Genomic DNA, 7,745 nt, shown 5'->3' on the forward strand with positions numbered 1-7,745 from the left:
ATGCCTTAATTTCTAATCATCACCTTTACGCCAGCCATCTTCTGCTACCAATGTTAACAGGATCCAACCCACTTGGTGAAGTCAAAACCAAAACAGATCGGGCAGGATTTTCTGCCACATTCCCTACGTGTTTTGCGGCAGCAGTGGTGGTGCGCCTGTTGCTGGCGGCAGCATTTTCCCATTCCTCCGTTGCCGATGGGGTTTCCCACTGTTTGAACCCTCTGCTACGGGAAACTGGGAGGATCCAGCCGACGGGAGCAGCTGGAAAATCCTGCACTTGGATAGATATTCTTTACCGAGAGAGTTTATTGACTTTTTTTCAGTTTCAACACTCCTCACATATACCCAGTGTCCCAGCTGTCCCCGATTTCCATGTGCAACATAGAGTTTTCCCTGGTATCCTCAGCCAATACATATCCTTCAACCAACATCACGAAAACAGCTTATCTGGTCACTTCAAAAGAATGTCAAGCACGTTGGGAAAGGTTAACTGCAATAAAAATGCAAATCTTCTGCTTTATCAAGGCCCAATAAGGGAAGGAGTTAATCTAAACCATCATTTTATACGGTATTCTGACTTAAATCAGATCCGGCTGCGAATGAGAAGTTAACTAATTGGACAGGACAACATTCTCCTTCACCGCAGATCCAATGTGAGTCACAGAGACTAATTAAATGGTTGTAACCAACCACAAAGACAAATGTTTGCTTTCAAAGTCAAAATTAGAATGAGTTAAGAGCTGTTAGCTAATTACCAATTCAAATCTGAAAACCGAGCTCCCAAACCTTCATATCTGATGTGAACCATCTTACGTTGATTCATTACACACGGACAGGAGAATAATTTGCAGGGCTTTGGGGAAAAAGAGTGGACGAGGATTAATTGGATTACTCTTAAAAAGAGCCACCAAGGCACGATGTGCTGAATGGCCTCCTCCTGTGATTTTCTGACTGAACTTAAATCAGACAAAAGCTCAAACCAACAAGTGTGGATACAGGGAAAGCTCGACTGGTGACATTGTGCAGCTTGGGACAGCAAACCTGCAAATTACAGAGTCCTCCGTTTCAGAGACTGGGGAAGGATTCTCCACGGGTCGATGCCGAAATCGGGAAAGGTAATTGGGCAGAGAATCAATCGTGAAGCCAAAACTGTGCCGGGAACCGACAGGGCTATGGGTAGAGTGCCAGAGGGAACAGCCCGTGCTAGTATTGGGATGGGGGATGGGGGAGGGGGTTAGGGGAACATGCTGGTGCAGGGGCTGCACTGCCAACCTGGGCCACCGTGTAGCACAGTGGAATGGGTTGGGTCCGGGGGTAAGTGGAGTTAAGGGGCACAATTAGAACATAGAACAGTACAGCACAGAACAGGCCCTTCGGCCCTCGATGTTGTGCCGAGCAATGATCACCCTACTTAAACCCACGTAACCCGTATACCCGTAACCCAACAATCCCCCCATTAACCTTACACTACGGGCAATTTAGCATGGCCAATCCACCTAACCCGCACATCTTTGGACTGTGGGAGGAAACCGGAGCACCCGGAGGAAACCCACGCACACACGGGGAGGACGTGCAGACTCCACACAGACAGTGACCCAGCCGGGAATTGAACCTGGGACCCTGGAGCTGTGAAGCATTGATGCTAACCACCATGCTACCGTGAGGCCCCATAGATCAGTCACAATTTTATTGGATGGTGGAGCAGGCTTGAGGGACCAAATGGCCCACAGCTGCTACCATTTCTTAATTTCTTATGTTCGGCTGAATTGTCCATTTAAACACTGTTAGTTCTGTGTGGAAAATAAATCCTCAGCGTGTGTGTCTTCCTGTCTTACAAGTAGAGCCAGTGCCATGTTCAGAATGCTCATGCGGATTCTCAGATCATCCGACTCTCAGGGAATCTCGCAGGCCATCAGAACGGAATAGTCAATCCTAACTTTGAGTGAACAGGAAACTGTGGCCTGCATCCACCACTTCCTACGTGTGCTTCCAACATCCACGCATTTATGCATATACTCAGACGATCGGGTTGGATTCTCCGATCCCTGGCCCCGAAATCGCGTTCGGTGAACGGGGCGGAGACTTCCCGATGATGCCGAAATCACGGACAGCGCCGCTTTCGCAATGCTCTGAGCCTGAAAAGCGGCGTACCCACAGAGTATGCCGCACGCCGTATCCACTGCCTCCGTGTGTTGGTTGAGGCCCGCCCCTGATGCTCCGCCCCCGACCGGCCGAGTTCCCGACAGCGTGGGATACGTGTGGTCTCACCCGTCGGGAATTCGGTGTGGCGGCTGCGGATTCAGTCCAGCACCGCCACAGTCAGGGGAAGGCCGATCCACAGGCAGGGATGCACATATTCAGGGCTGGGGGCACTGTGGTGGGGCAGTCCGGGGCGCGCAAGCCGGCCGAAAAGGGGGACTATTTCTTGGGCCGGGTCAGCAAGTGGCATCCACCATGAAGCACGGAGTGGATGCTACAGGCCGCCCCCCTGCGCATGCGCAGCCATGGACCCTGCAATCCTGCAGGCCGTATCGGCAGCTAGAGCCGGGGGCTCTAAGCTTCCTCCCCCTACCAGCTCACAGCAAAAGAGGGTAATCGGTGGCCATTTTGCGCTGGTTTTCCTGGTGTAAAATGCCACTGTTCCCACGCCGGCATTGGGACGTAGGCCGGATTTTCCAATCCCGCGGCCAAGTTCTGACGCCGGCGTGAATAGTGGCGCAAACTACTCCGGCATCAACGGGCCACAAGTGGCTCAACGGGCCGCAAGTGGCAGGTATTCACCCCTTCCCAGGGGGCTAGTAGGATGTCAGAGTGGTGTCTGCTGCTCTGGCGCCCAAAAGCCTGTGTGCCATGGCCGCACGAGTCCCGCATGCGTGCCACGGCCGGCGTGGGTCCGCGCATGCGGTGTGTTTCCGTTTCCACGCCAACCCCCGGGTAATGTAGCGGACCCCTACAGGGGCCTGGCAAGGAGGAACATAGCCTGCCCACCAATCGGTAGGCCCTGATCGAGCGCCAGGCCACCATGGAGGTCTCCCCCGGGGTCGGATCCCCCTGACTCCCCACCAGGACCGCTCCCGCAGCCAGAACACCCAAGTCCCGCTGGGTAGGACCATACATAACCTACGGCGACAGGACTTGGCCGAACTCAGTGGGCACTTGGCCTGTCGAGGCACGGAGAATCGCCAGGGGGCCGCTTTTAACGGGCCCAGACTGCCGCGGCACCAATCCCGCAGATGCCCGAGAATCGGCGCCGGATAATCGGTGGGCCCCTCCCCCGGCGATTCTCCGACACGCCACGGGATCGGGGAATCCCGGTCATAGTTGCCAAATCAGAGAATCCAGCCCAATATTCCTCTGCCATGACAGGCATGCCAACCCACCCTGTCATGCCTTGTGCAGCTTGGCTGCGTTAAGAAGATTTGCTGACTGAAGCCCCTTTGAGATTGAAGTGTGACAAGAGTTGCTGCTTGCCAGGTGATATGTGATGTACTCTGGGATAACACAGGCTGCAACTGGATGCAGCTTTAACCAAAAGATACTGCAGACCTTGAAGTTAGTTCAATCTGCTTTATTGAACCAGTAGCACAGTTAGCACAGTTCTCTATGAGTTTGACTCTGCTAACCTAAGTGTGGTTACTCTGTCTGACTGAACCAGACTAGCTCTTAGTCACGTGCTGGAGGTGTGATACTGTACATACACCCTGACTCACTCTGTAGATGTTCATCACTGGAAAGAGGCGGAGTGTGAGTGGCGCGTGCCTTTTATAGTGAGATTCCACCCCTGAGTGTCCTGCATGCTCATTGGTCATGTCCTGTTCTCTGTGTTCATTAGCTGCCTGTCTGTGCCTGTCTGTATATCATTATCTGCGTGTCTGCATATCATGACACCAGGCTGGAGTAAACATCCAAAGCATTGTAAACAGCAGCATTAGAACATAGAACATAGAAAAATACAGCACAGAACAGGCCCTTCGGCCCACTATGTTGTGCCGAACCTTTGTCCGAGATTAATCATAGATTATCATAGAATTTACAGTGCAGAAGGAGGCCATTCGGCCCATCGAGTCTGCACCGGCTCTTGGAAAGAGCACCCTACCCGAGGTCAACACCTCCACCCTATCCCCATAACCCAGTAATCCCACCCAACACTAAGGGCAATTTTGGACACTAAGTGCAATTTAGCATGGCCAATCCACCTAACCTGCACATATTTGGACTGTGGGAGGAAACCAGAGCACCCGGAGGAAACCCACACACACACGGGGAGGATGTGCAGACTCCGCACAGACAGTGACCCAAGCCGGAATCGAACCTGGGACCCTGGAGCTGTGAATCCTCTTAACGTAGACCCTGAGCTGTATTCAGATTTTGGATGAGGCAACGATAAATGACTCAGAAGTTCAGAGAAAATGCTTTGTAGCGATATTTGGCCCGGGAAACCGTTTGACGACCCTGAATTCTTTTCGGCATTCGGTTTCGGCTCCTTTTGGTGACGTGACCAGCATTGCTCCCAACTGAGCTCTCCTGCTTGAATTACTGCACCCAGCAGTCTCTATGGAGGATGCTCTCCAGTGATAAACAGCTCTCTATCCTCCCACTTTCCACAGCTTAGTTTTCCAGTCTAGCATCAGCAAATATATGAGCAGGCTCCACTAGATAACCAGGTGAGAAGGTAGAAAAATCCCAGAATAGACATGAATTGCCAATTCTAAATATTGGATTATCAGGGGTGTTATTTCCTGTGTCCTGGTAAATAATTATCCTTTAATTAACATTCAAAAATGAATGATCTGGTTCATACCTCATTGATATTTTGGGCGGAGTTTGTTGTACGCAAATCAATTGCTACATTTCCAATACTGTAACGGTAACTACTCTTCAAAAAGACCTTCACTGGCTCCAAGCCACTTTGGGACATGCCTAAGGTCATTAAAAAGAGGCAGCAAAATGGAAGCTGTGTTTTTAAGTGGTAACACATGAGTCGTTAAAGAAACTATATTCACTGTACTATAGGGGCTGGTTTAGCACACTGGGCTAAATCGCTGGCTTTTAAAGCAGACCAAGGCATGCCAGCTGCATGGTTCAATTCCCGTACCAGCCTCCCCGAACAGGTGCCAGAATGTGGCGACTAGAGGCTTTTCACAGTAACGTCATTGAAGCCTACTCGTGACAATAAGCGATTTTCATTTCATTTATCTCACATTTGGGTAACAGCAGGAATTAACCAGGTACGGTGCTCTCAATTGCGTTTCCTCTATACCTGCTGTTATGAGGAATATTTGGTAGCGCTCTCTCCACTCCGCATCACAAACTTGTGGGTTCAAGCTCTATTCTAGGGAGTTCAGTCCTCCATCAGTTTGGTGCTGAGAGAGTGCTGCACTGTTGGAGGTACTGCCTTTTAAATGTTAAAGTGGGACCCCGACTCAGGTTGATGTAAAGGGATCCACAGCCCACTATTTTGATTAAAAGCTCGGGAGGGAGTTTCCTGTAGTGAACTGGCCAACACTTGTCCCACAACCTACATCACTTTAAAAAAAGAACATGTTACCTGGTCATTAACCGCATTGCTGTGTATGGGGTCTTGTTTCATAATTCGCTGTGGCATTTCTGCCATTCCAACAGTGACTAAACGTCAAGCCTTCATTGGCTGCAAAGCACCTCGGGACTGCCTGAGGAAGTAAAAGGTGCTTTTCTTTCTTCTCTCCAACAGATGTTAAAATGGGGAAGAAATTCTTGTAAGATCATGGCTGGAATTTTCTGGTCGTTGTGATTCACTTTTCCCACTGGCAGTGCCCCCCCCCCCCCAACCCATGGGTTTCCAGGCGACGTAGGGTGGATTCAATGGGAAATCCCATTGACAAGCGGCGGGTGTAGAGAATCCCATCGAGAGTGATCGGCGCTCAGCCGAGAAACACATGGCTGAGGGACTGGAGAATCCAGCCCCTTACCATCTAAAAAAAACACACACACACTGGTGAGAGTGGCCTATCTTGTGTCCGTCTCCAGTTTTTAAATAAATAACTGTTTAATATTCATGCAGCAATTCTTCCATGCTGATAATACAATTATCCACTGTTTGATAGTTCTGTGTCTAAATTAGCGCAAGTAGACAGGGATCACTGTCTGATTGATTTGGGATTCATGAAAGTGGCCTGAAATTGACAGGTAGCTTACTGAAACAGGGAAAGGTAGCTTTCGATTTGCGAGACTGTGAAGAAAAAATGTGAATTAAATGGGCTGTATCATTGACAGAGAAAATCATTACAAAGTTGCGATTGATTGGGGCAATCGTAGGGTTTCTTAAAGATGAGTTCTGTTGCAAGTCATCAGTGGTGTTAGATTAAAAATGCATTGAAGCTATGATCCAGCCTAGTGCCTGGAATCCACCAGGAAATGGAAGGGACTTGGGACTTGAGTATCGCAGGACTCTTCATAGAATTTACAGTGTAGAAGGAGGCCATTTGGCCCATCTTCCAACAAGGGAAACAATGGCATAGTGATATTGTCACTCGACTAGTCATCCAGAGACCCAGGCTAATGCTCTGAATTCAATAAAAATCTGAAAGTTAAAAAAAAGCCTAATGATGACCATGAAACCATTGTCAATTGTCGTAAAAGCCCGCGTAATTCATACTGTCCTTTCGGAAGGAAATCTGCCATCCTTACTGTCATAATATACACATCAGTATATAATGGTGCAGACACACACTGACTGACACACTGCAAGACCAATCAACACACACAACACAGCAGCCAATCACCAGTTAGGGCACGCTCACTATAAAGCCAGAGAGCACTCGTTTTCCCGCTCATTCGGGATGCAGCCTCTGAGAAGGACAGAGCTCGCAGCTTGTAGCACAAACTTTCACCATGTGCTAACAGTTTAGATTGGTCAGGATAGGCATAGGCCTTCAGTTTAATTTAACATAGTGTCGACCCATAGTGCAAGTATGTTCATCAGTTCCTAGCTTAATAAAATAGTGTTGTACCAAGTGTTGGTAGCCTGTATGTGTTACTGCTGAGGTAAGCACAGTCTCCACAGATCCAGAGCACCCAACACATCACTTACCTGATCTGGCCTACATGTGACTCCAGATCTACAGGAATGTGGTTGATTCTTTAATGCCTTCTGACTGACCGAGCAAATCACTCAGTTTACAGGCAATTAGGAATGGACATTAAATGCTGGCCCAGCCAGCGATGCCCTCACCCCATGAATGAAATTTTTAAAAAAATCTGCCCACCCCTCACAAGGCATAATTTCATCAGAGGAGGGATGGTGCCAGAGTCTGAGATGACCGTGATAAAGAGTTTTTGCTTTCTTGGACCACTAGGGTTGAAATGTAGGACTTCAAGGTAGTGATCTCAGGATTACTAGCAGTGCCACGTGCTAGTCAGAGTAGAAGTAGCAGGATATATCAAATGAATACATGGCTGTAAAGATGGTGCGGGGGGGAGGGTTTCCGATTCCTGGGGTATTGGGACCGGTTGTTGGGGAGTTGGGACCAGAACAAGCTAGACAAGTTACACCTGAGCAGCATCAAGACTGATCTCCTAGGGTGAGTATTTGCTAGTGTGGTTGGGGAGGGTTTATACCAGAATGGCAAGGAGATGGGAACCTATGCAAGGTGACAAGAGAAAGAGAAACAGGACAGTAATATAAAAAAACAGTAAACTTCAAAAGGGTAGACTGCGTAATCAAGGGCAAGAAGCAAATAGGGCCACAGTACAAAGAAAAGTTAGGA

The sequence above is a fragment of the Scyliorhinus canicula genome, chromosome 5 (assembly GCF_902713615.1).
Source record: "Scyliorhinus canicula chromosome 5, sScyCan1.1, whole genome shotgun sequence".
NCBI classification, from domain to species: domain Eukaryota; kingdom Metazoa; phylum Chordata; class Chondrichthyes; order Carcharhiniformes; family Scyliorhinidae; genus Scyliorhinus; species Scyliorhinus canicula.